Source organism: Musca domestica, unplaced genomic scaffold (genome assembly GCF_030504385.1).
Source record: "Musca domestica strain aabys unplaced genomic scaffold, Musca_domestica.polishedcontigs.V.1.1 35, whole genome shotgun sequence".
Lineage (NCBI taxonomy): Eukaryota > Metazoa > Arthropoda > Insecta > Diptera > Muscidae > Musca > Musca domestica.
In genome coordinates this window covers 6366841-6394609 of record NW_026712315.1, presented here as the reverse complement: position 1 = coordinate 6394609, position 27769 = coordinate 6366841, and the positions used below count along the sequence as shown (strand labels likewise).

The 27769-nt window shown below is 37.6% G+C and overlaps 1 protein-coding gene across 2 annotated transcripts in view; it reads left to right on the top strand.

The window, feature by feature from the left end:
• The window catches only part of LOC131803917 (uncharacterized), a 289037-nt gene that overhangs the window by 169695 nt on the left and 91573 nt on the right, over positions 1-27769 (top strand). For both annotated transcript variants that reach the window (XM_059125839.1, XM_059125841.1), the window contains exon 3: positions 20773-20810. The gene's annotated coding sequence lies outside the window, so the exon portion shown is untranslated. The remainder of the gene's footprint in view (positions 1-20772; positions 20811-27769) is intronic.

The window sequence follows — 27769 nt, the reverse complement described above, 5'->3', positions numbered from 1 at the left end:
ACATTAAAATATAGCTGAGACGTGGTGGGAGGAACGAATGGGGTTCTCTTTGCAAAAATGCAGGCAGTACATTGTTAATGTACGAATGGCAGACATGAAATTCAGAACCGCCAACGCTTCTGCTAAACATTGCACTTTCACACACACACACTTACACATTTGAGAGCAAGGTTGCGAAGTGAGTTATCTAACCAAAATGATTAAAATTGAGCGAAATACTAAAATTAAAAAAAAAATCCCAAACATTTAATATTTTAATAATATGTAAAAAAATACCTAATATCCATTAAAAATTGAAGGAAACTCCGATCCTTGAAAAATTATTATTCAAAAAAATCCAAGACTCCCTGAAAAATTATCCCTTACAAATTCCCCACTTTAATAAAAATTAATTTATTAAATAATCTAAGGCTAGGAAACGGCTTGAAAAATAAATTTCTCTCTATTTTGAACCATTCAGGGTGAGATAAAAAAAACTGCAACAAAGTCAAACGCCATAATTTTTACATTTTTTTAATTTTTTTTTAATGAAAGCAAAAAATGTCGGAGATAGCATCAAGTTTTGGGATATGTTTAGATTTGTTCGAATTGGTCACCTTTGGCACGAAATGTGGCCAATGAAACCGACACACGCTGCCGGAATGTTGCTCTGCGGTATTTTGGCCCATTCCCGACGAAGCGCTTGCTTGAGGTGATCGACACTTTCGTATTTTTTAGTGGCAACTTTGATTCCCACAATACTCCAGACACAATAGTCCAACGGATTGGTATCCGGAGATTTTGGTGACCATTGTGCGCTGGAACTGAAGTGAGGAACCTCATTTTGTAACCATTCTTGGGTTGCGCGTGCTGAGTGCAATGGGGCTGAGTTCTGTTGGAATGTCCAAGGTCTTCGTCCCAAATGTTTGGGTGTCCAGGGCTTTAATACACCCTCCACAATATTTTCGCGATAATATTCGGCATTTATTCTGATGCCACGGTCGATTAATACGAGCGGAGTGCGACCATCGGCTGTTATGGCGGCCCACACCATCACCATGGCCTGAGCTTGAAATCTGGTGGCCGAAGGTGCACATTTTCAGCTGACCTCTTTGGCAAGTAAACACGATCTCCTTGTCGCGTAAACACCCATTTCTGGGTGGCGGGTGCTGAGTGGATGGAGTCCTGTTGGAATGTCCAAAGTCTGTGGCCAAAATGTTTGAGTGCCTAAGACTTTAATACACCCTCCAGAATATTTTCGCGATATTCGAAATTTATTCTGATGCCACGGTCGAATAATACGAGCAGAGAGCGACCATCGGTTGTTATGGCGGCCCACATCATCACCATGGCCGGCCCTTGAGTTCTGGTGGCCAACCGAAGGTGCACATTCTCAGCTGACCTCTTTGGCAAGTAAACACGATCATTTTGTTTATTTACAAACTGCTGAAAGCTTTCTCATCGGAGAAAACCAAATTCCGTAGTTCACCACTTTCGGCCAAGCGAACAACTCTTTAGGTCTTTCGTGTCTATTTTCTTTATGTTGCCGTGTAAGTTCTTGCACATTTTTGAATTTCAATGGCTTTAACCCGAGCTCATTTTTCAATATTTGCCGAATGGAATTTTGTGATTTGTTCAGCTCACGAGGCATTTTTTGGCAACTGCGAACCATTTCTGCTAATGTTGCTGTTTTCATCCGTCCACTTCCTTGACGTCGGGCTACGCCACCAGTATCACGGTCTGGTAACGAGCGATTGTACGAGACACAAAAGATTTTTTTCACATTTAAAGGCTGGAGTGCTCTAACGATAGCCACTTGTGGCTTTCCAGCCAAATATAAAGAAATCGCACTATCACGCTTGAATTCCATCACGAATAACTTTTTTTTCTGGAAAATTCTCACCAAAATGCTTTTGTACGTTTGTAAACAATAAAATAAGCTGTCACTGGAATAATTTTAACAGCTGTCGGACGAGCGGCTTAGAAATGACAGCAGTCTGAAGTTGGTTGTAGTTTTTTCAACTCACCCTGTATATTTATAGAATTTTTGAATAGATAATATTTTATTAATTGGATTTAAAATAAAAATATGTTTAAAGGACTATCTGGGTCTCGGACTGTGGGGAATGGGAGGACATAACCCATATCGTTGCTCTTGTTCATTTACTCCAAATGTCACTTAGGTCCGTTCGCATTTGACCGAGAAGAATTTTATTTTAGATTTATATACTTTAGTTTGTGTTTGCGGACATACTAACACACATGCATACATACATACATACATACACACTTACATACAAATCGACATAGATGAATGTGGTATATAAACACAAATCGTAAAAGTTTATTGCTCAAAGTGTTGAAGGCTTGCAACGTATTTGTGCACATTTTGTGCAAACGTTACGCAGGAAGAGGTGGCGGTATGCAGCCAGGTCTACATGGGGCAATATTTTAAAAGATATAGAATTTGTTGGCATTTTAAGGGGAGACACCTCGCTTTTCCAAAAACAAAATGTTTTCATGGAATAACTTGTTCGTCTTTGAAGAATTTCTTCGCTTTGAAATACAAGGCCGATTGGCTTTCTCACAGAAGGCATTCCTAAAAAAACATCTCTTTTGGTCTCCCCATTGGTCTTCTGTTGGATGATCTTTTTCCCTTTTGAGTCACAGGTTTGGGCCTTCTAATAAATGGACTTCAAATAGAAAACCTCTTGACTTTCTAAACGAAGTCCTTTTTTCCTTATACAGGGTGAGATGAAAAAAAATGCAACCGACTTAAGACTGCTGTCATTTCTAAGCCACTCGTCCGACAGCTGCTAAAATTATTCCAGTGACATATCATTATATTGTTTACAAGCGTACAAAAGCATTTTGGTGAGAATTTTCCAGACCAAAAGTTATTCGTGACGGAATTCAAGCGTGATAGTGTAATTTCTTTGTATTTGACTGAAAAACCACAGGTGGCTATCCTTAGAGCACTCCAGCATTTAAATGTGAATAAATCTTTTGTGTCTCGTACCATCGCTCGTTACCCGACGTCAAGGAAGTGGACGGAAGAAAACAGCAACATCAGCAGTAAGAAAGCGACTTAATCGAAACCCGCATCGCAGTGGCCGAAAAATGGCTCGTGAGCTGAACATATCGCAATATTCGATTCGGCAAGTATTAAAAAATGAGCTCGGGGGCCATTGAAATTCCAAAACGTGCAAGAACTTACAGCGCAACAGAAAGAAAATAGAGTCAAAAGAGCTAGGGAGTTGTTTCGCTTGGCCGAAAGTGGTGAACTGTCGAATTTGGTTTTCTCCGATGAGAAAAGATTCGTTGTCCAGCAGTTTGTAAACAACAACAAAATGATCGTGTTTACTTGCCAAAGAGGTCAGCTGAAAATGTGCCACCAGAACTCAAGCGCCAGCCGTGGTAATGGTGTGGGCCGCCATAACAGCCGATGGTCGTTCGTATTAATCGACCATGGCATCAGAATTAATGCCGAATATTTTCGCGAAAATATTCTGTAGGGTGTATTAAAGCCTTAGCCACTCAAACATTTTGGCCACAGACCTTGGACATTCCAACAGGACTCCATCCACTCAGCACCCGCCACCCAAGAATGGGTGTTTACGTACCAAGGGGATCGTGTTTACTTGCCAAAGAGGTTAGCTGAAAATGTGGACCTTCGGTTGGCCACCAGAACTCAAGCGCCGTCCATGGTGATGGTGTGGGTCGCCATAACAGCCGATGCTCGCTCTCCCTTCGTATTACTCGACCATGGCATCAGAATAAATGTATTAAAACCTTAGGCACTCAAACATTTTGGCCACAGACCTTGGACATTCCAACAGGACTCCATCCACTCAGCACCCGCCACCCAGGAATGGGTGTTTACGTGCCAAGGATATCGTGTTTACTTGCCAAAGAAGTCAGCTGAAAATGTGCACCTTCGGTTGGCCATCAGAACTCAAGCGCCGGCCATGGTGATGGTGTGGGTCGCCATATCAGCCGATTGTGGCTCTCCGTTCGTATTTCTCGACCATGGCATCAGAATAAATGCCGAATATTATCGAACATATTCTGGAAGGTGTATTAAGTCCTGACTCAGCACCGGCCACCCAAGAATGGGTGTTTACGTGCCAAGGAGATCGTGTTTACTTGCCGAAGAGGTCAGCTGAAAATGTGGACCTTCGGTTGGCCACCAGAACTCAAGCGCCGGCCATGGTGATGGTGTGGGTCGCCATAACTGCTGATGGTCGCTCTCCGTTCGTATTAATCGACCATGGCATCAGAATAAGTGTCGAATATCGGGAAAATATTCTGGAGGGTGTATTAAGGCCTTGGGCATGCAAACATTTTGGCCGCAGACTATACTTATTCTAAAATTTGATGCTATCTCCGACATTTTTTACTTTCATTCAATAAAATTTAAAAATTATGGCGCTTGACTTTGTTGCAGTTTTTTTTATCTCACCCTGTAGAAGTCCTATTAGATCGTCTGATATTAGTTTTTTTGGGCTCCTAACAGAAGACCTCTTGGTCTTCTTGGTTCTCAAATACGAGTTGAATAGAATACCTTTTTAATAGAAGACCTTTGGGCCTATTCCAATCGACGAGGCTTGTCCGCAGGCAACATTCTTTGCGTCAATTGAATTTTGTACGGGAACAAATGCAAATCAATGCGAATAATCCGTGGTAAAGTGGACCGAGCCATGCCCAACTGCTGAGAACGGCGTTTTTGGGATGTTCCTGGGGACCTCTCAACACTGGCTCGTACGGCAGCGATATTCTCGGCCGATCGCCTTGGTCGACTTTTATATGGCCTCTTCGGATTAGAAAGAGCCTTACCAGTCGAAAATTGTTCGTATAAACGCTTAATGGTGTTCTTAGAAGGCGCACTTCTCACATTTTTAATGTTTTAAAAGCACGTTGGGTTTTCACAATTGACTTCAATTGACACAATTGACTATTTCAGAGCGCTCGCGTGGCGTGTATTGGGTTCATGGTAAAAATCTGTTTGGACTGACGCTTCAAACGCGGTATGTCGATGTGACATCTCTGACAAAAGTTATGGCCTTGCCAGATGGGTCCTTCGAATATGGACAACCCTGTATGTTAATAGAAGACCATTTAGGTCTTCTAATGTATTAGTTTTTTAGACTCCTAATATGCGATCTATTGGTCGCATGGTTTTCTAATATGTGTTTTTTTGAGATGTCTGCCATGATACCTTTTAGGATATCTGGCAACCCCATTCTGTAGGAAACTTTTTGTATTTTTTGTTTCTTCTGAAATAAATACAATTTCAATCTAAACTTCTGAGTTTTTGTCCGGCAGTTACTACGTGGCCTGTTAGTCGCCGATCTTGCTGCCTTCCTGTGGAAAAATCATTTTGTTACCCATTTAATATCGGTTTGCCTTTTGGCTTCCACTACTCCTCATTGGCAGAGCATTGACTGACCAAAGGCAACAACAGCAGCAGCGCATAAAAGCAATAAAGTCAGGACAAGGCAAATATAAACGACCATTGCTCTATGGTGACTCCTTTCCCTGCTCCTTGGCAATAGCTCATCAACTCCAAGGCAGTAAAAAACTGTTGTCATTGCTGTTTGATCATTTTGTTAAGAATGCGTGTAGTGGTGGTATTTGTGCCTGTGTGTGAGTTCTGCATGAAATGAATGACTAATAAGCCGCCGCAGCCAATGCAATGCAGTTGGCATCACCTCCGCCACTACCATTTACAACAACTCAAACATTACCATAACATTTTGTTGTAATTATTATTGTTGTTTTTTTTTTTTTCGTTTTTGTAGTAAAAGTGACTTTTGTTTAGATCCACACTGCCGTGACTGTTTGAATTATTTTTTGTTGTTGTTGCCTGTCCGCATATCGTTGTAATGATCGGAAAAAACGACGCATTTTAATAAAAAAGTGAAAAACAACAACATCATTATTATTACTATACATGACCGAACGATCCCATGAGCGTATGGTCGGTCGGCCAGTCAGCCTGTGCGAGTAGTGCATTTTCTAAGTTTAAAGCCTGGCAGGCAGACATTCAGAAGATTGTCATCATTAACATTATCACCAACGACATCGTCATTATCGTCATCGCCGTCGTGGTTGTTGTCGTGTAGCTGGTGTTGATGTTCGTGTTGTTGTTGACTAAAATTGTTTCGTTTTTCTCTCATTCTGGCCATTCGGAATTCTTTGGTGTGAACATTAACATAATTTTTATACCCTCCACCATACTATGGAGGGTATATTAATTTTGTCATTCCGTTTGTAACTCCTCGAAATACTCACGTCAGACCCAACAAAGTATATATATTCTTGATCAGCGTAAAATTCTAAGACGATTTAGCCATGTCCGTCTGTCTGTCTGTGTGTCTGTCTGTCTGTCCGTCTGTCTGTCTGTCTGTCAGTCTGTCTGTTGTAATCACGCTATCTTTCGAACGAATTGAGATAGAAGGCTAAAATTTTGCACACATGTATATTTTTCCAGTAGGCAGGTTAAGTTCGTAAATGGGTCATGTAGGTCCAAGTTTTCATATAGCCCCCATATAACGGTACCTCTCGATATTCGGTATTTTGATGATTTTAGCGACATTATTCACCGGAATTGTTTCAAATTTGGCATTTGAAGTTCGTAATGGATACTACAGCCTAAGACAGAAAATTATCTGTGCAGGTCCACGTCTTCGTATAGCCCCCATATAACGGTACCCCCCGATATTCGGTATTTTGATGATTTTAGCGACATTATTTAACGGAACCGTTCCAAATTTGGTATTTGAAGTTCGTAAAAGATACTGCAGCAGAAAACAGAAAATGGACCATGTAGATCCACGTCTTCGTATAGCCCCCATATACCGTACCCCCCGATATTCGGTATTTTGATGATTTTAGCGACATTATTTAACGGAACCGTTCCAAATTTGGTATTTGAAGTTCGTAATAGATACTGCAGCAGAAAACAGAAAATGGACCATGTAGGTCCACGTCTTCGTATAGGCCCCATATACCGTACCCCCCGATATTCGGTATTTTGATGATTTTAGCGACATTATTTACCGGGATTGTTTTAAATTTCGCATTTGAAGTTCGTAATGGATACTTCAGCCCATGCCAGAAAATTGTCTGTGCAGGTCCACGTCTTGGTATAGCCCCCATATAACGGAACCCCCTATATTCGGTATTTTGATGATTTTAGCTACATTATAAACAAATTTTTCTTCATGTTTCGCATTTAAATGTTGTAATAACTTATGACAAAAGTTGCCTATGCATGTATACGTCGTCGTATAGACATTCGGTATTTTTAAGATTTTAACAGAATTTTTAAAGGATTTTTTTTATTTTATTTTTTTATTTATTTATTTATTTTATTTTTTTTTTTTGGAAATTGCCAAATTTGTACCAAATGGTGGAGGGTATTAAAAGTTCGGCCCGGCCGAACTTACAGCTTTTTTACTTGTTTTTTTTTTGTTTAAGGAAATTAAAAAAAAACGATATTTGCAAACATACAATGGGAATTTATGCAGGTCCAAAAATATTTACAAATGGGATTTGAACACAGTCAAACTGGGGGAACGATGATGATCATAGAGCTTTCAAAGGCATAACTATTCTATCCGCTTAAGGTAGAGTCAATAACCAGCACTTTAGATGATTCTCATTATACCCTCAGCCATATGGCTAGAGAAGGTACAGGGTGAGATGAAAAAAAAAAAACTGCAACCAATTTCAGACTGCTGTCATTTCTAAGCCACTCGTCCGACAGCTGTTAAAATTATTCCAGTGACAGCTCATTATATTGTTTACAAGGGTACAAAAGCATTTTGGTGAGAATTTTCCAGAAAAAAAGTTACTCGTGATTGAATTCAAGCTGGATAGCGTGATTTTTTTTATATTTGCCTGGAAAACCACAAGTGGCTATCGTTAGAGCACTCCAGCATTTAAATGTGAATAAATCGTTTGTGTCTCGCACCATCGCTCGTTACCGTGGTATCATAGCCCGACGTCAAGGAAGTGTACGGAAGAAAAAAGCAACATCGGCAGAAATGGTTCGAAAAGTAAAGAAGCGAAACCCGTATCGCAGTGGCCGAAAAATGGTCGTGAGCTGAACATATCGCAATTTTCCATTCGGCAAATATTGAAAAATGAACTCGGAGTAAAACCATTGAAATTCAAAAAAGTGCAAGAACTTACACCGCAACAGAAAGAAAATAGACTCAAAAGAGCTAAAGAGTTGCTTCGCTTGGCCGAAATCGGTGAACTGCTGAATTTTTTTTTTTTTTTTTTTTTCGATGAGAAAACATTCGTTGTCCAGCAGTTTGTAAACAATCGTGTTTACTTGCCAAAGAGATCAGCTGAAAATGTGCACTTTCGGTTGGCCACAGAACCCAAGCACCGGCCATGGTAAGAGCAACATTCTGGCAGCGTGTGACAATTTCATTGACCGTTTAAAGGCCATAATTCGTGCCAAAGGTTACCAATTCGAACAAATCTAAACTTATTCTAAAATGTGATGCTATTTCCGACATTTTTTGCTTTCATTCAATAAAAATTAAAATACAAATGTAAAAATTATGGCGTTTGACTTTGTTGCAGTATTTTTATCTCACTCTGTATATATCATTTGATACGGTCGAAACATGTCTCATCGAAATAACAGTCTGAGACCCTATAGGACTCTTTGGACCAAAGCCGTTTCAGGACATTTGGAGTCGAACTAGGGCTATCCGTTCGTCCGGACGAACGATAACTCTCGAAGGGAGTATCAGATTTGATCTAAACATTATACATGGTTGTATTATTGTCAAACTTAAATCAAGTTCGGAGACCGACAATATCAGACCATTTCTTCCAGTACCTCCCCCAAAAAATAACAAATTTTTCACAGAAAATAACTTAATTCATAGAAAGAGATTCCTAATATTTGCAACAGTGCTGGGGCATCTGCAAAACTGGATATCGGCCCACTCCATCAGGTATCTCTCCTGCAAAGGGTGAAAATTTTGAATAATTATTTCTCTTATAACTGCTGAAATAAGAATCCGCTCCTCTTTAAATTTCACACAACCCAATATTTCTATCAACACATAATCAGGTGCGAAGATGGGATGCATCGGTCCAATCCTTATGGAACCTTCTAACTATCTATGAAGCTCATACAACACGAAACGAGTATCCAATTATTTTCAAACTTAGCACTTCCCGATATTTCTACTAACACAAGACCTGGTGCGAAGATGAAATTTATGGCTCCATTTCTTCTGGTATCTCCCCCCACAAAGGAGTCGAGTTTTGAATAACGATGAAGCTCATAAAGCGCGAAACGAACATCCGATTATTTTCAAACTTGGCACATCCTAATATTTCTATTAATAAAAGACCTGGTGCGAAGATGGAATATATGGGTCTACTTCTTCTGGTACCTTCCCCACGAAGGGGTCAATTACATTTCTTATAATTTGCGAAACAACTCAGCGATTCTTTTAAAACCTGATAACCAGAGATCTGATGTGATCGCCGATCTACCAATGAGTTATTGACGAGCTGTGGATGTGCTCCCGACAAACATGTGAAGAACTATTGATACATTTTTGATAAGCTTTGATATCGATTTTATTATAGATTTATCGACGAACTATCGGTAATTTATCGACCAATCGATATGCTGCCAATGAACTTTCAATGAGCTTCCTACGAGTTGTCTATGATACATCGACGCGTTACTCATAAGTTATCGATAGTTATGGACTGTCCTTCATCTGTAACTTGTGTACTCAGTATATTTTCTATAGGTCTTCTGTAGTTAGAAGACCTTCAACAGGTCCTCTGTAGTTAGAAGATCTTCCACAGGTCTTCTGTGAGTAGAAGACTTTCCACAGGTCTTCCGTAGTTAGGCGACCTTCCACAGGTCTGCTGTACTCAGAAGAATTTCTATAGGTCTTCTATAGTTAAAAGACATTCTGCAGGTCCTCCGTAGTCTGAAGACATTCTACATGTCCTCCGTAGTCTGAAGATATTCTTAAGGTCATCTGTAGTCAGAAGACCTTCTTCAGGTCTTCTGTAGATGGAAAACTCTCAACAGGTCTTCTGTAGTCAGGAGAGCTTCTACAAGTCTTCTGTAGTCAGAAGACCTTCTACAAGTCTTTTGTAGTCAGAAGACCTTCTACAGGTCTTCTGTAGTCAGGAGACCTTCTACACACATTCTGTAGTCAGGATATCTATTACAAGTCTTCTGTAGTTAGAAGACTTTCTACCAGTCTTTCGTAGTCAGACGACCTTATACAGTCTTCTACGTTCTACAGGTCTTCTGTAGTCAGAAGACCATCTTAACCTTCTACAAGTATTTTGTAGTCAGAAGACCACCTACAAGTCTTTTATAGTCAAAAGACTCTCTACAAGTCGTTTGTAATCAGAAGACCTTCTACAAGTCTTCTGTAGTTAAAATACCTTCTTCAAGCCTTCTGTAGTCAGGAGACCTTCTACGAGCATTCTGTAATCAGGAGAAAAGTCCTCTGTAGTCAGAAGACCTTCTACAAGTCTTCCGTAGTCAGTAGACCTTCTACAGGTATTTTGTAGCCAGAAGACCATCTTGAGATCTAATTTACTCAGAAGACTTTCTAGAGAATTTCCGTAGTTAGAAGGCCTACTAGAGGTCCTCTGCAGTCGGAAGACCCTCTACAGGTTTTTGTGTATTCAGAAGATCTACAGGTCTCGGTACTCATAAAACCTCCTACAGGTATTCTGCACTCTGAAGACCTTCTACAGGTTTTGGGCTCTCAGAAAACTTTTCACAGGTCTTCTGCAATCCGAACACCTTCTACAGGTCTTCTACAGTCATAAGACGTTCTACAGGTCTTCTGTAGTCAGAAGACCCTCTCCAGCTTTAAGGTTCTAATAAGCTGTCGATAAAATATCATTAAACTATCCATAATGGTATCAAAGAGCCATCGGTGATCTAACAAAGTTCTATCCAAGAAAGGTTGAGAATTGAAAAACGATCGAGCTTCCTCGGAAGCTAGAAAAGTGCCAAGCTCAAGGGTATAGATATATTAATTATTCTGAGCAAGTTGGGCTAAGGTTCTCAAAGATGAGATTACTCCAAGAATTTATGAATAGAGGGCAATAAGCCCAGCTCAATTACGAAGAAGGTTCGACAAAAAATACTTCGACAATACGGTAGCCGGAAGGATAATAGAAAAGGTCAATGGAGAGCCTTTTTCAAATGTATATAAGATAATGTTCTCTTTATTTCATATTTTGTATTTAAAATAAACAAATTTGTGTACATCCACAACCATCTAAGGTAGTGTCACTTATAACCGGGTTCCACTGTAGTTCTCTACGTGTTTCATGTTACTTGTAAAACATTACAACAAAACTTCATGTTAATCCATACCATTGTTCTCAATTTCCAACAAAAACAACAACACTTGATGTGTTTTTGTTTTGTTGTAAATTGTTAACAACTTTGTGGCTTTATTGTTGTTTGGTTTTGTTGTTAACATTTTTTTTGTAATACGCGTTTTGTTTCATTCAAATTCACTTTTAATTGCATTTTAAGTCAATTTTCAGATTTTGCCGTCAACTGAGAGGGTCTTTTTTTGAAAACAAATAATATTTGTAAAGCTAAAATCTGCATACACACCTATGTACAGATATGCATATGCATCTGCATTGATTTGAGTAAGTGTAGACGCAATTAAACATTCGGAAGTACTAATCACTTTTTTTGTCATTCAAAAGAACGTTTTTTTTTTTTTTTGCTTTTACGCATTCAACGGAAAATCTCAATGCTTTAGAATAAATTTCAAAATAAAAATAATATTTACATTTAATGGAAAGATATGCTTGACATTAGCTTTGTTGTAAACGTTGGATTTTCTGTTTTAAATATATTTTTTTTTTTTTTCATTTTCGTTTCAAGTCATTTACTCGACGGACGGGCGGCAAATGCGTTTCAATTTTCTTTCGTCGTTCACGGTGATTGATGATTGCATTCGCTTGTCATGGATTGAGGTTCTGACCCAGTTTCAAAAGTCATTTCATTTTAGAACAAAGTACCAGTCAGCCAGCCAACCGATTGGCAATTGGATTTATTTATTAATTTATTTGAAAAAAATTCCCATAATTAACACTTGTTCGCAGAGAATCAAGAGTAATTGAGAGTGAATACGTTTGGGAATAGATTTTGCATGCATTCGTGCTTTAGATATGAATGTGGATTAGTTGCAGTGAAAAACTAATGCGACCCACAGTGGTTCAGAATCGTGTTTATGCGAGTCAAAATACTGTAATTTTTCGACGAATTGGGGTCCTTTTAGAGGTTTCTGTAGGCTGAAGAATTTCTAAAAAATCTGCTGTAGACAGAAAACATTCTACAGGTCCTTTGTAGGCAAAAGACCCTCTACAGGTCTCCTATCGTCAGAAGACCTTCTAAGGTCTTCTGTGGTTGGGAGACCTTCTACAGGTCTTTTATACTTAGAAAACTTTCTTCATGTCTTCTGTACTTAGAAAATCTTCTATAGGTCTTTTGTAGTCTGAAGACTTTCTTCAAGCCTTCTGCACTCAGAAGACCTTCTCTGCATTGAAGGTCTTCTGAGTTAGAAGAACTTTTATAGGTCTTCATTAGTCAGAAGAGCTTCTACAGGTTTACTGTAGTCAGAAGACTTTCTACAGGTCTTTTCTGCTCAGAAGACCTTTTATAGGTCTTCTGTAGGCAGAAGACTATAGTCAAACGGCTTTCTATAGGTCTTCTGTAGTTAGAGGACCTTCTAGAGTTCTTCTATAGTCAGAAGACTTTCTACAGATATTCTGTAGTCGGAAGACCTTCTATAGGTCTTTTGTATTCAGGCAGGTCTTTTGTAATCAGAATATCTTCTTTCTACAGGTCTTCTTTAGTCAGAAAATGTTCTTCATGTCTTCTGTCTTAAGGTCTTCTGTAGACGGAAGACTTTCTACAGGTCTTCTGTAGTCAGAAAAACTTCCATAGGTCTGCCATAGTCATAAGGCCTTCTACAGGTTTACTGTAGTCAGAAAACTTTCTTCAGTTATTCTGTACACAAAGGTCTTTCTATAGGTCTTCTGTAGATCGAAGACTTTCTACACGTTTCATGTACTCAGAGGACCTTCTAAAGATCCTCTGTACTCAGAAGTCTTTACATAGGTCTTCTGTACTCTAAAGACCATCTACAGGTCTCCTGCACTCAGAGACCTTCCACAGGTCTTCTGCATTTAGAAGACTTTATACAGGTCTTCTGTACTCTGAAAACCATCTGCAGGTCTTCTGCACTCAGAAGAAATTCCACAGGTCTTCTGTACTCAGAAGAACTTTTATAGGTCTTCTGTACTTAGAAGCCCTTCTACAATCAGAAGACCTTCTGCTGGTCTTCTGAAGTCCGAAGATTTCCTCTGGTCTTTATAGGTCTTCTGTAGTCAGAAAACTTCCTACAGGTCTTCTGTAGTCGGAGAACCTTCTACAGGTCTACTGTACTCAGAAGACCTTCTTCAGTTCTTCTATGGTCATGAAGACCTTGTGCAGATCGTAATCAGAAGACTTTCTTCTCTACTCAGAACACCGTATTTGTAGGCAAACGACCATCTACAAATCGTCTGCAGGACTATTCAATACACGTATATTTTTGAAGAGACCACCAAACCCAGGAAACGAAGAATATCTACATCAAGGCGCCTTTTACAACCCATTTTTTCAGGGTCTGAACAATCTCCATTGAAAATTTCCTCATTTCCTTTCTTGAACTTCCCTTTGTGGGTCAATAAATTCATTTCCTCTGGCCATTTGAAGTAACCGCTCCAAAGGATATTAGAATTGTTTGAAAATATTTAGTTTTTTTTAATTAGCACTTTTATGGGGTGCTAAATGAAACCACCCTTTTGAAAATAGACAGATAGGTCCCATGTGAATTTAAAATTTGATAATTTCCCCCATTGGATTTGTTGTATGTGTGGTTGTGGAAATGCAGGACAAATACCGTTAAAAGGACACACCTGTACAAAAAAACTAAATCATAAATTGTTTTAAGGTTCCCACACATGTTTGTTTGTTGTTTTTTTTTTTTTTTTTGTCTGTTTTCATCAAACCACCCTCCACCTTTCCCTTCATCATGCCTACCATACCTCGAAGCCTTAAAATTGACCAAAAGGAAGTCATTTATATTTTTGAGAGATTGAGTTCTCATATTTCACAGAAAAAATAAGTATGTTTGTTGCTTTTAATGAGACACATGTTTGTTGTTGTTTTTTCTTTTCTCATAAAAACAAATTAAAAAGAAAAATTAATGTGATTTGTTGTTTGAATAAAAAAATTCAATTTGTTGGATTTTTTTTTCCTGCTGCTACTCCTTGCATCTGCTGGAAGACTGAGTGGTGGGCTGCTTGATTGAATAAAATAAATATTTCAAATTTTTTCTTCTTTCTTTCTCTCTGTAGATTGTCCTCAATTAGTAATGATTACAAACTATTAATTTTTATAAAAACAAATTATGTCGAGTCTGCACTTTTTGTTTTGTTGCAACATCATTGTCTCCTGCTGCAGTGGTTGGTTGGGCGGCCAACTGCTTGGGGAGAATCTGCTACTGTTTTTTGTGACTCTGTAGACGGATGGAAAACATTTGTTATGACAAACATACATATGTCACTGTCATTAATTAAGTTTTCATTTCAATTTAGCAACCGGGGGAAGGGGCTCCTCCTTTCTGCTCTTTTCAAATTTTCATTCATATGGAAATGTTTTTTTTTTTTTGATTTGTCATTGAGTAGAGGGTGGATGGTCGATTTCTTGGTTCCATGATTATGCTAAGTAAGTACGAAACGTATTATGTCATAATCAAGTCAATTTCCCTTTTTGTAATGCTGCTGCTGCTGCCACCGTTTTCCTCCACTGAAAGCCAAGAGCAGCACCACCAACACCAGTGGCAGTTTTAATTTCAATTTCAGCTGCATTTTCTGTTTACAACTAAACGAGTTTTTTTTTATTGTTGTTGTTGTAGTTTTTGTTGCTATTTTATCGTTGTTCCATTGAAATTAATACGTTTTTGTAACACTTGACTTGTTGCTGATGCGCATCGTCATCCTCGCCGGAGACAGCATTGAATTTACGCCATGAGGCAACATTGAACTATACGCCACACACATAGAGACCGACAGATACAGATACACAGTGGCAGTCCAGCAAATGTGCTGATAATTAGCCACAGATATCGTTTTACCACTATCGATAATAACTGTGGTAAAAAATAACAAAAAAAATATTTTTTCAAGGTCCGAAATCCCATAACATAAGATTTTTTAGAGGATCACAAGGATAACAATCGTGGATTTATTTTCTCTTTTTTAACTCCAACAGGCGTGGAGTGTTTTTTGCAAAATTTTCTCGAATGACGGGAATTTTTGACAAGGCTTCCAGGGTCATATTTTTTAAAGATAGATATTTTTCAGACCATTGAAGAAACGTATATTTTTTTTTCAAATATTTTTCAAAAGGGCCAACAGACGTGGATTTTAAAAAAAATATATATTTTTAAGAGCCATCAAAGTGATGTAGATCTTTTGAAAATATTTTTAAGGACCCTAAAAGAGACTGGATTTTTTAAAAAATATTTCTAAGGACCATAGAAAAGACGTGGATTTTTTAAAAATTATTTTTAAGGACCATAGAAAAGCAGTGGATTTTAAAAAAAAATTTAAAGACCATAGAAAAGATGTGGATTTTTAAAAAAATATTTTTAATGGACAAAGAAAAGTCCTGGATTTTTTACAAAAATATTTTTAAGGACCATAGAAAAGACGTGGATTTTTTCAAAAATATTTTTAAGGACTCAAATGGACCAACAGTTCTGGATTTTTTAATATTTTTTTAGGACCATCGATGAGACGTGGATTTTTTAAAAATAATTTTTAGGGACAATTAAAAGTAGACGTATTTTTTAAAAATATTTTTAAGGACCCTAGAAGAGACGTGGATTTTTTAAAAATAATTTTTAGGGACCGTAGAAGAGATGTGGATTTTTCAAAAATACCTTTAAGGGCCCTAGAAAAGACGTGGATTTTATAAAAATATTTGTAAGAATCCTAGAAGAGACGTGGGTTAATTAAAAAAAAATATTAAAGTCCCTAGAACGGACGTGGATTTTTTAAAAATTTTTAAAGAACCCTACAATAGACGTGGATTTTTTTAAATTTTTTAAAGGACCCTAGAATAGACGTGGATTTTTTTTTAATTTTTTGAAGGACCCTAGAGTAGACGTGGATTTTTTTACATTTTTTGAAGGACCCTAGAATAGACGTGGATTTTTTTACATTTTTTGAAGGATCCTAGAACAGTCGTCGATTTTTTAAAAATAATTTTTAAAAATGATTTTTAAGAAACCTAGAATAGACGTGGATTTTTTAAAATTTTTTGAAGGACCTTAGAACAGACGTCGATTTTTTAAAAATACTTCTTAAAAATACTTTTTAAAAATTATTTTTAAGGACCCTGGAAAAGACGTGGATTTTTTAAGAATATTTTTTAAAAATGTATTTTTAAGAACCATTGAAGGGACGTGGATTTTTTAAACATATTTTTAGGGACCATTGGAGGGACGTGGATTTTTTAATATATTTTTTAAGAACCATCAAAGAGACCTGGATTTTTTTAATTATATTTTTTAAGAACCATCAAAGAGGCCTGGATTTTTTTAAAAATAATTTTTAGGGACCATTGAAGGGACATGGATTTGAAAAAAAATAATTTTTAAGGACCGTCGAAGTGACGTGTATTTTTAAAAACTATCATTTTAAGGACCGTCGAAGTGACGTAAATTTTTAAAAAATATTTTATAAAAACCATCGAAGGGACGTCGATTTATATTTAATGTGTTTATAGACCATAGAAGAAACGCGGTTTTTTTTAAATTATTTTTTAACGACAATCGACGGGACAAGGATTTTTTAAGGGTCATCGAAGTGACATGGATTTTTAAAAATATGTTTCTAAGACCTGGCATTTTTTTAAATATTTGTCAAGAACCAGCGAAGAGACGTAGATTTTTTTTCAATTCATTTTTAAAATACTTTTTGGATTTTAAAAATTTTATTTAAAAGCCGTTGAAGGGATGGGGATTTCTAAAAATAATTTTCAATCGCAAATTGAGCAGAAGTATTTTTCATAGATGATTTCAAAGCGTTATACGATTATCTAGTCTCGGGCTTCTTTCTACTTCTTGTTAACATGGATTTTAAGGAATTCAATAGTGTATCTAGAACTCCATTTACTATTTTTTAAATTTGTTTTTAAAAGGATTATCAGAATTTTTTGAATACACATCTTCAAGAACGTGATTTTTTGAATTTATTTTTTCAAGAACTATCAGGCTTCCAAGTTTGATTTCATTTATTTAAAAAAAAATATTTTCTTGATATCTTTAAGAGGTCTGCAATTTTCTTTTTTTATTAATTAATTAATTCTACAAGGAATATCTCGATTCCATTTCTAAATTTTTAAAGACATTTTAACATGGATCCTCAAACCTCTAATTGTGCATGTTTTTTAATGTTTAGTTTTCCAAGGACTACCATGCCTTTGATTGGGAGTTTTTGGAAATAATTTCTTTTTAAGGATTATTATATCTTCATTCGATTTTTTTGGAATTATTATACCTCCACATTCAAATTTCTTTCCAACATTCTTTGAAACCACTGTTCCCCTCTGTCATTGAACAACAGTTCGGGTTTTTTTAATTTTCCATTTTTCCATTCGTCGGCATTATCATCAATTCCAGATCATCAGCATTATCATGGTTTAACAATTATGCTGCTGTTGTTTAATTTAAATATATTATTTTGTAACGGTAATTAATTCAAGTTGTTTCCTCATCACTCGCCTCCCCCCGCTTTGAAGTGCTCCAGCAAACCCGAATATCGTCACTGCGACATTATCTCTGTCATCTCTGGCCGCTCGCCACACAGAAGCGTAGACTCTGCCGGACGGTCTATTTTCCATTTCTGTGAGTTATGACACCCTCCCCACTACCACCCAGCAATTCAAGTTTAATTTCCACACTAACGCACACACTCTCACAAAAAATGTGTTGCAACTTCACATTAAGCCAAACCATAACAAGTTGCATTCTTGTCACATCGCTGCCGCCGCAGCTGTTCCTGACGCTGCAGATGATGATGTTAATTAATACGAGTAGTAGTGGTTGAAGAGGTTGGCAACACCACCATCACCAACGGCAGCTTGGTTGGGAAAATTCAATTTTAATTATTTGCAAAATTTGTTGTTGCTGTTGTTGGCTGTTGTAATTATTTTGTGTTTGTTTTTCCACTGTGGTTGGCCTCAACATTTCACAACATTCTCATTAAAATGTCAACCGATGACACTTGGGAGCTGTGGCAGGGGTGCAACGGGGTGGTCCTTTGATACATATTCATTATGCGAAAATATTGCAACAAATTATCTCATATCCTGTAATTAGTTAATGTCATTTGGGACATTATTTGGAGGGTTTTTATCAAATTTATTTTGGGGAGAAATTTAAACATGACATTTAATTGTGTGCGAAGGATGCGAATGTTAAAGGAGATCGGAAAACAGTTCTAGCCTAATAATTCATGACAAGACCTATTCTGTTGATAAGAATAAGAGGTATTTTATGAGAAGACCTGTTGGTTCTCGTTTAATAGGTTTTCGGATCGTATATAATGGGTCTTATTGCCTTCCTTAAAAAATAGCTATTTATATTCTTTGAGGAGACCTTTTGGGCATCTCTGAGAAGACCTTCTGGGCTTCTCTGAGAAGATCTTCTGGGCTTCTCTGAGAAAACCTTCTGGCTTCTCTGAAAATACGTTTTAGCTCTGAGAGGCCTTTCTGGTCTTCTTTGAGAATAACTCCTTTTGGCCTTCTATGAGAAATCTTCTGGCCTTCTATGAGAAGACCTTCTGGCCTTCTATGAGAAGATATTTGGCCTTCTCTGAGAAGACCTTATGGTCTTCTATGAGTAGGTCTTTTATATTCTATAAGTGAAACTTCCGGGCTTCTGAGAGAAGTTTCCCAGATTTTTGAGAAAATACCTCCTCTGAAAAGACATTCTGACCTCCCCTGAGGAGATATTTTGGCCACCATGAGTAGGCCTCTTGTTCTCTGAAAATAGATTTTTATAATCTCCGAGAAGACCTTCTGGGCTTCTCTGAGAAGACCTTATGCCCTTCTCTGTGAAGACCTTATGGCATTAGCTGTGAAGACATTATGGCCTTCTCTGTGACATTATAGCCTACTCTGCGAAGACCTTATGGCCTTCTCTGTGAAGACCTTCTGGCCTCATCTGAGAGGAGACCTTCTGACCTTCTCTGAGAAGACCTTCTGGCCACCTCTGAGAACATACCTTCTGGCCTCCTCTGAGAGGAGACCTTCTAGCCTTATCTGAGAGAAAACCTTCTGGCCTTATATGAGAGGAGACCTTCTGGCCTCCTCTGAGAATAGACCTATTAGCCTCCTCTGAGAATAAACCTTCTGGTCTTGTCTGAGAAGAGACCTTCTGGTCTCATCTGAGAGAAGACCTTCTGGCCTCATATGAGAGGAGACTAACTGGCCTTCCCTGAGAAGACCATCTGGCCTTCCCTGAGAAGACCTTCTGGTCTCCTCTGAGAAGACTTTCTGGCCTTCTAATAGATGATCACCTATGCGACGGCCTGGTCTTTTTGAGAAGGGCTTTTGGATTTTTTTGAGAAGCCTCTTTGGTCTTTTTTGAGAAAACATTCTGGCTTTCATTGAAAATACCTTCTGGTTTTCACTGAGAAGAACTACAGAACTTCTCTAAAAAGACCTTCTGGTCTTCTTTGAGAAGACCTTCTGGCTTTCGTTGAAAAGGCCTACTTTGGAAAGGCCGTCTGACTTTGTATGAGAAGAGCGTATGGCCCCCTCGAGACCTTCTATGAACAGAACTTGTATCTTCTATAAGAGGACCTTTCGGGCTTCTAAGGTAGGATTCCCAGTCCTTTTGAGAAAATACATCTCCTGTGAAGTCATTTTGGCCAGCTTGAGAATGTCTCTTGACCTTCATGCGAAAGACTCCCTGAGCCCCTCTGAAAAAGCCTTACGGCATCCTCTTAGAAGACATTCTGGCCTTCAACAGATGATTTTCATTTTTTTTTTTGGTTTTCTTTGAGAAGACATGCTGGCCTTCGCTGAGAAGACTATCTAAGAGGATCTTCTCATTTTATTATGAAGACCATCCGGCATTCTATGAGTAGACCTTCAGATCTTCTTTGAGAATACTTTCTGACCTTCTCTGGAAAAACCTTCTTATATTCTGCGAAAAAAACCTTCTATCCTTCCATAAGTCAATTTTCTGATTTTTTATGTGAGGACCTTCGGACCTTCTTTGAGAAGTTCGTGCCTTCTATGAACAGAACTTCTGGCCCTCAATTATACATCCTTCTGACCCTCTATGAGAAGACCTTCTAACTTGTTCTATAAGAAGAGCGTATCGTCTTCTTTAAGAAGACCTTGGTGTTATCTATGACAAATCCGCCTGTCTTTTTTTTATTTTTTTTTTTTTTGAGAACAGTTTCTAGGCTTTTGTGACAAGACATTTCCACTCTTCTGTAAGAAATTTCCCGTTTTTCTATGAGACGATTTTCTGGTGTTATAAGAGGAGAACTTTCTACTTTCTGTGTTTTGGTGTTCCCATAAGTCTTCCACGCGAAGGTGTATTGGGGTTATTTATGAAGAAAAACAGGTCCATATTTCTTTATTATTAATAATTGTTTTTACTTTTCTAATTTCAGATATTAAACTTGATTACATTTCCATTAGTAAAATAATCGTAAGTAAAATCTGTTTATCTGGATATTTGTCTTAATAATTCAATTGGATTTTGTTTTTGTTTGACCAAATAAACTACCCTGAAAAAAATACTCATTACAAATGTAGTTACCGACCCATTATTTTAACAAGGACATGTGAGCACGAAATGGCTATTTATATTTTCCTAACGAAAAGCCAAAAAAAAGCAGTACTTATATGTCGCAAACATATTTCTATTTACATCTTAATGAATTTCTTTGCGGGGTATGATAGCAGATTATAATTTTTTCTCAAGTTTTTCAGAGTAGCTTGCGAACTTCATTTGTTTGTGCCACAAACTCGTTGAAATTTTAAGAGGATTCTCAGGAAATTATAAAGAATATATTTTTAGTGTACATTGCCCTCTAAGGAACATAAGAGGATATACCTTTATGTTCACTCTTATCCACATGAATTTAGAATCTACCGAACTTGTCTATCTCATACACAAATAAGTAATCCATTTCTAAGGATGTAAATAATATGCTACATACACATACATCTACAGAGGAAAATGAACGTTGTTATCCTGACTCCTGCACGTCCTGAAAAAAATTAGGTCATCCGCATTCTTGAGAACTCATTTCATATTCAAACTCATATCAGAAACTTGAGGTACATGCCAAAGGATGAAAGTTTTGCACATATCCTCGAATGTCATTGGCGTTGTTAATTAGAGTTTTTTAGCTATTTAATCATCCGGAAAGTTGAGAAACTTCCCGAAAAAAAAAACCAGTTAAAATTGTCAGTTGGTTTACCCGACAGATGTATACCCCCAGCTAATGTTCGATTATTTCAATATATTTTGACTTGGCCATGGAGTATGTTGCGAAGGAATAGGCCAATATTTTCATTTTGTATCGGACCTAAATAAATATGAATCAAATATTGCAACGTGTTAGGTTTGGGGATGAAAAAACTGCTACCAACTTCAGACTGCTGTCATTTCTAAGCCACTCGTCCGACAGCTGTTAAAATTATTCCAGTGGTAGCTTATTATATGGTCTACAAGTGTACAAAAGCATTTTGGTCTGAATTTTCCAGAAAAAAGTTATTCGTGATGGCATTGAAGCGTGATTTCTTTATAAAGGCTGTTTTTTTAAGGCTAATAGAACTTGAAATTGTAACAAATAACACAAAAAATTTAATTTTAATCAAAAAAACTTTTCTTGTTCGAAAGATCAATACGTGACATTAACATTTGAAAATAATTTCGGGCATATGGCACCGCGGCTGGTCTTGACGAAGTGCATTCTGGACGTCCAATTTTTCGAGCACTGCTTGCCGTATGTCACGAACAATGCTGGCCTTCAAGGCGTCAATTGTTGCTGGTTTATAAGCATAAACCAGTGACTTCACGTATCCCCACAGGAAATAATCGAGAGGTGTCAAATCCCACGACCTTGGAGGCCACTTGACAGGTCAACTTCTCGAAATCAATTTCGTAGCGTTTTTCAAGTGTGAGTCTATTTATGATGATTTGTCAGAGCAAAATTTAATTTTTTGTGTTACTTTTTACAATTTAAAGTTCTATCTAGCTTAAAAAAACACCCTTTATTTGGCTGGAAAACAAGTGGCTATCGTCCATTTAAATGTGGATAAATCTTTTGTGTCTCGTACAATTACCCGTTACCGTGATACTGGGGGCGTAGCCCGATTTCAAGGAAGTGGACGGAAGAAAACATCAACATAAGCAGAAATAGTTCGAAAAGTAAAGAAGCGACCTGATCCAAACCCGCGTCGCAGTGGCCGAAAAATGGCCATTCGGCAATTATTGAAAAATTAACTCGGGGTAAAGCTATTGAAATTCCAAAAAGTGCAAGAACTTACACCGCAACAGAAAGAAAATAGACTCAAAAGAGCTAAAGAGTTGCTTCGTTTGGCCGAAAGTGGTGAACTGCCGAATTTTGGTTTTCTCCGATGAGAAAACATTCGTTGTTCAGCAGTTTGTAAACAAACAAAATGGTCGTGTTTATTTGCCAAGGAGGTCAGCTGAAAATGTGCACCTTCGGTTGGCCACCAGAACTCAAGCGCCGGCCATGGTGATGGTGTGGGCCGCCATAACAGCCGATGGTCGCTGTCCGCTCGTATTAATCGACCGGTGGCATCAGAAGAAATTCCGAATAGTATCGCGAAAATATTCTAGAGGGTATGCCTTGGGCACGCAAACATTTTGGCCGCAGACCTTGGACAATTAATCAGGACTCAGCACCATTACACTCAACATGCGCCACTCAAGAATGGTTACAAAATCAGGTTCCTTGCTTTATTTCCAGCGCACAATGGCCACCAAACAGCGTCTGACGGTTTCATTGTCCGTTTGAAGGCCATAATTCGTGCCAAAGGTGACCAATTCGAACAAATCTAAACTTATTCTAAAATTTGATGCTAATTCCGACATTATTTGGTCTGATTCACAAAAATTTAAAGAAAAAATTTTAAAAAGATGGTGTTTGACGTTGTTGCAGTTTCTTTTATCTCATTTTGTATTGAGTTGTACCAAATTTGAATGTAATCGGATATTAATTTCGGGTTTCATGATACAAAATGTTGACCCTTTGTGGGAGAGGTACCAGAAGGAGTGAGCCGATTTTTTTCCATCTGCACAGCAAATCTTGTGTTAGTGGATATAATGTGATGTGTGAAATATGAAGAGAACCGTGTGCTTATTTCGGATTTTATGATAGTTTTGGCTATTCAAATCATTTACTCTTTGTGGGTGAGGTACCAGAAGAAATGGTCCGATCTCTACCATCTTTATAATAGTTCATTAGCCCATGGATATGTTAAGATGTACCAAGTCCTAATGGAATCGAATGTTGATTTCGCATTTTATGAGCTTCGCGGATATTCAAAACTTTGACTCTTTGTGGGGGGAGGTACCAAAACCAGTGGACCGATATATTCCATCTTCTCAGCAGATCTTGTGTAAGGAGAAATAATGGAATGTGTGAAATATAAAATGAACCGAATGCTTATTTCGGATTTTATGATCGTTTTTGGCTATTCGAAACTTTGACCCTTTGTGGGGGAGGTACCAGAAGGAATGTGCCGATCTCTACCATCTTTATAACAGATCTTGTGTTAATAGAAATAATTAGTTGTGCCAAGTCTCAATTGAATCGGATTGTAATTTCGCTTTTTATAAGAATATTCATGGGTATTCAAAATTTTGACCCTTTGTGATGATGTACCAGAAGGAATGGTTCCATCTCTACGGACTTTAAAACTACTCTTGTGTTGATAGAAGTATTGAGTTGTGCCAAGTTTAAAGGGAATCGGATGGAAATTTCGCGTTTTATAATGTTCAAAATTTTGACCCTTTCCGGGAGAGGTACCAGAAAGAGTGGACCGATATATTCCATCTTCATACCAGACCTTGGTTTAATAAAATTAATATGATTTGAAGACCATCGATCTCTTACATTTCACTTTATGGGTCATAATTAATAAAAATTAAGACCTTCTGTGAGGGAGGTACTTGATTAAGCGGACTGATATTGTCCATTTTCGCACCTGGCCTAGGACTGATGCAAATATTGGAATTTAGAAAGTTGGAGAAAAATCAGATTATCCTTTCTCTTTCTGTGTAGGAAAATATTTTTTGAAAAATTCGAGCTTTTGTAAGGGATGTACCAGAATGAGTGGACCTATATTTCCCATCACCGAACTCGGACAATAATATTACCAAGTTTGGGCCAAATCGGAAATTCTTTTCGAGAGCTATTGTGGGCACCCCAGACAGACGGACGGTCACCTCTATATCAACTCCAAACGTCCTGGAACGAATTTGGTCCAAAGAGACTTACAGTTTAAAACCGTTATTTCGATGAGGCGCGTTTTGCCCAAATTAAATTTATCCTCTCTAGCCATATGGCTGAGGGCATAAAACAGTGAATACTGAAAACTTAACACTGAGTAGATGGTTCCGCTGTATCACCGTTGCATTACTAAGTAATTATAACAACGACAACAGCAACAACAACCTAGTGCGGCATTGCTGCCACTTTGTCCGGCTGCCAGCAAAGTGTGATCCGAGTATACATATTTTTTGAATATTTTTCTTTTTTTTTTCAACAGAACACACAGAAACTATTTCTGAAACTTAAAACTGTTTAGAGATCCGCTGCTCACAAGACCATGTTCGAAGCATGTTGCCGGTAGAGTCAGTGGTCCAAAGCGGCTGGCAATCCACACACACACACACACACACACTCAAATTATTGTTGCATAAACAACTTGCGTTCGCGTTATGTTTTCGTATTCGTCTATTTGTTGTTATTGTTTTATTTTTGGATTTTGTTGTGCATTTAAAAAAAAAAAAAACAAACAAACAGACACAAAATTATTTCCATCTCTTTTTTTGAGCATTTAAAAAAAGCGAAAACCAAAAAAAAAAAAAAAAAAAAAAAAAAAAAACTCAAAACTTTAAATTACGACAAACGCATTCTAATGGAGGCCAAAGATAGATTGCTATGCGCTTGGCTGACTACTTGGTTAGTTGGTCGGTCGTTGGTGTACAAATGTTCGAATGGATTGCTGGCTGGCTGGTTGGATGGACGGATGACTGGATGCAATGCTTGCAATGATGGATGAATTGATTTGGCCACTGCCTCTGGGCAACACCACAGAGTCGTCACTACGTACACACGATGGTACGCACGCATTCTCAATTAGGCCAGTTTGGTCATAGGAAACGCCACACATCGTCATCATCATCAAGAAAAGTTCATTTAATTGAACCATAGAAATTGTTCCAGTTTTGGTATTGGAGGTCTTTTTGTTGTTGTCGTCGTTGTTGTTTGCTGTTTCTGAAATATCTTCTAATTTCAAATACTTCTTCTTGCCTACGAGTACGAATTTGATGAAGAGGAGCCTACATCAAATTCATTTGGAATTGATCGACTTTTCTTGTCATATTTCATTTCCATTGCCATTCAAGCGATGCATCAACGATTTTGTTTTTAATCGCTTTTTGCAGGAATGTTTGAATTCCAGTTATAGATATTTGTTTTTGTCGCAGGGAGCATGAGAGGGGGAGACACAATTTCCTGTCTGAGCGACAAAAAAGGGAAAACAATATCAAATGACCTTAATCAAATGTAGAATCTGCACAAGATGTTTTTTTTTTTTTTTTTTTTTTTTTTTTTTTTTTTTTGATTAGGGTAGCCAATATAGCAGAGATAATAATGGGTTTTGTAATATTTTATAAAATATTTATTTTTTGAGAATATTTTTCGAAGGACTACCAAGACTTCTTGCAGAACTAACAAGTAAAAAAGCTGTTAATACCCTCCACCATTTTGTACAAATTTGGCAATTTCCAAAAAAAAAAAATAAATAAAATCCGTTAAAAATCTGTTAAAATCTCAAAAATACCGAATGCCTATACGACAACGTGGACCTGCATACTTGAAGAAAAATCTATTTATAATGTAGCTAAAATCATCAAAATACCAAATATATGGGGGGTACCGTTATATGGGGGCTATACGAAGACGTGGACCTGCTCAGATAATTTTCTGGCATGGGATGAAGTATGCATTACGAACTTCACATGCGACATTTGAAACAATCCCAGTAGATAATGTCGCTAAAATCATCAAAATACCGAATATCGGGGGGGGGGGGGGGGGTGTACGGTATATGGGGGCTATACGAAGACGTGGACGTACATGGCCCATGTTTTATGCTGTAGTATCTATTACGAACTTCAATTACCAAATTTGGAACGATTCCGTTAAATAATGTCGCTAAAATCATCAAAATACCAAATATCGATGGGAACCGTTATACGAAGACGTGGACCTGCACAGATAATTTTCGGTCTTAGGCTTTAGTATCCATTACGAACTTCATGAAGTATCCATTACTAACATGACTAGAATTCGTCTTAGAATTTTACGCTGATCAAGAATATATATACTTTGTTGGGTCTGACATGAGTATTTCGAGGAGTTACAAACGGAATGACAAAATGAATATACCCTCCATAGTATGGTGGAGGGTATAAAAAGGGGATATTTTAAGAATATATTCAAAGTCAAAACAGCAATATTTGCAAAAGACCTATAGAAGAGAGTATTTTTTTAGAATGCAGTAGTTTAATAGAAGACCATCAAAAGTTATACTATTAGCAAACGATCTTTAAAACCCCTTCAGGATATAGAAATTATGCAAAAGGTTTACTGAGAATAAGAAGCTCACAGAATGTTTTCTGTTTATAAAAGTTCCACATTAGCCCCCCCCCCCCCCCCCCCCAATATCACAAGATATATTTTTATCATATTAAAGAAGACTTCTTGAAGTTTTTCAATTTATTTAAGACCAGCTGAAGGCCGTCTATAGATCCGTTCAAACCTTGAAAACTTCTCTGAATTATAGAGGATCTATGAAGGTATCTTAAATATAGAAAACGTCGTCTTTTTATAAAAGAATTATCAAATTTATATGAATTATTCAATATATGAACGACACACAGAGGTTCATCAGGTTGTTGAAGAAATTCAGACCCCCTTAGTAGAGAAAATCTGGTTGGGCCCGTATTGGTCAATTTGTAGATAATTTCTGAATAGTCTATTAGACCCCTGCCGAAATTGTATCGGAAGGCATTTCTGGCTACAACGGTAATAGGAGAATCCCAGTTGAGTGTTTTATACCCTCCAGCATTCTACGGAGGGTATATAAGCTTTGTCACTCCTCGAAATATTCATTATGGACTCTACGAAGTATATATATTCTGGATCAGCTTAAAATTCTATTCTATTCTATATTCAATATATGAACGACACACAGAGTTTCATCAGGTTGTTGAAGAAATTCGGACCCCCTTGGTAGAGAAAATCTGGTTGGGCCCGAATTGGTAAATTTGTAGTTATTTTCTGAATAGTTTTTTGGACCACTGCCGAAATTGGCTCGGAAGGCATTTCTCGCTACATC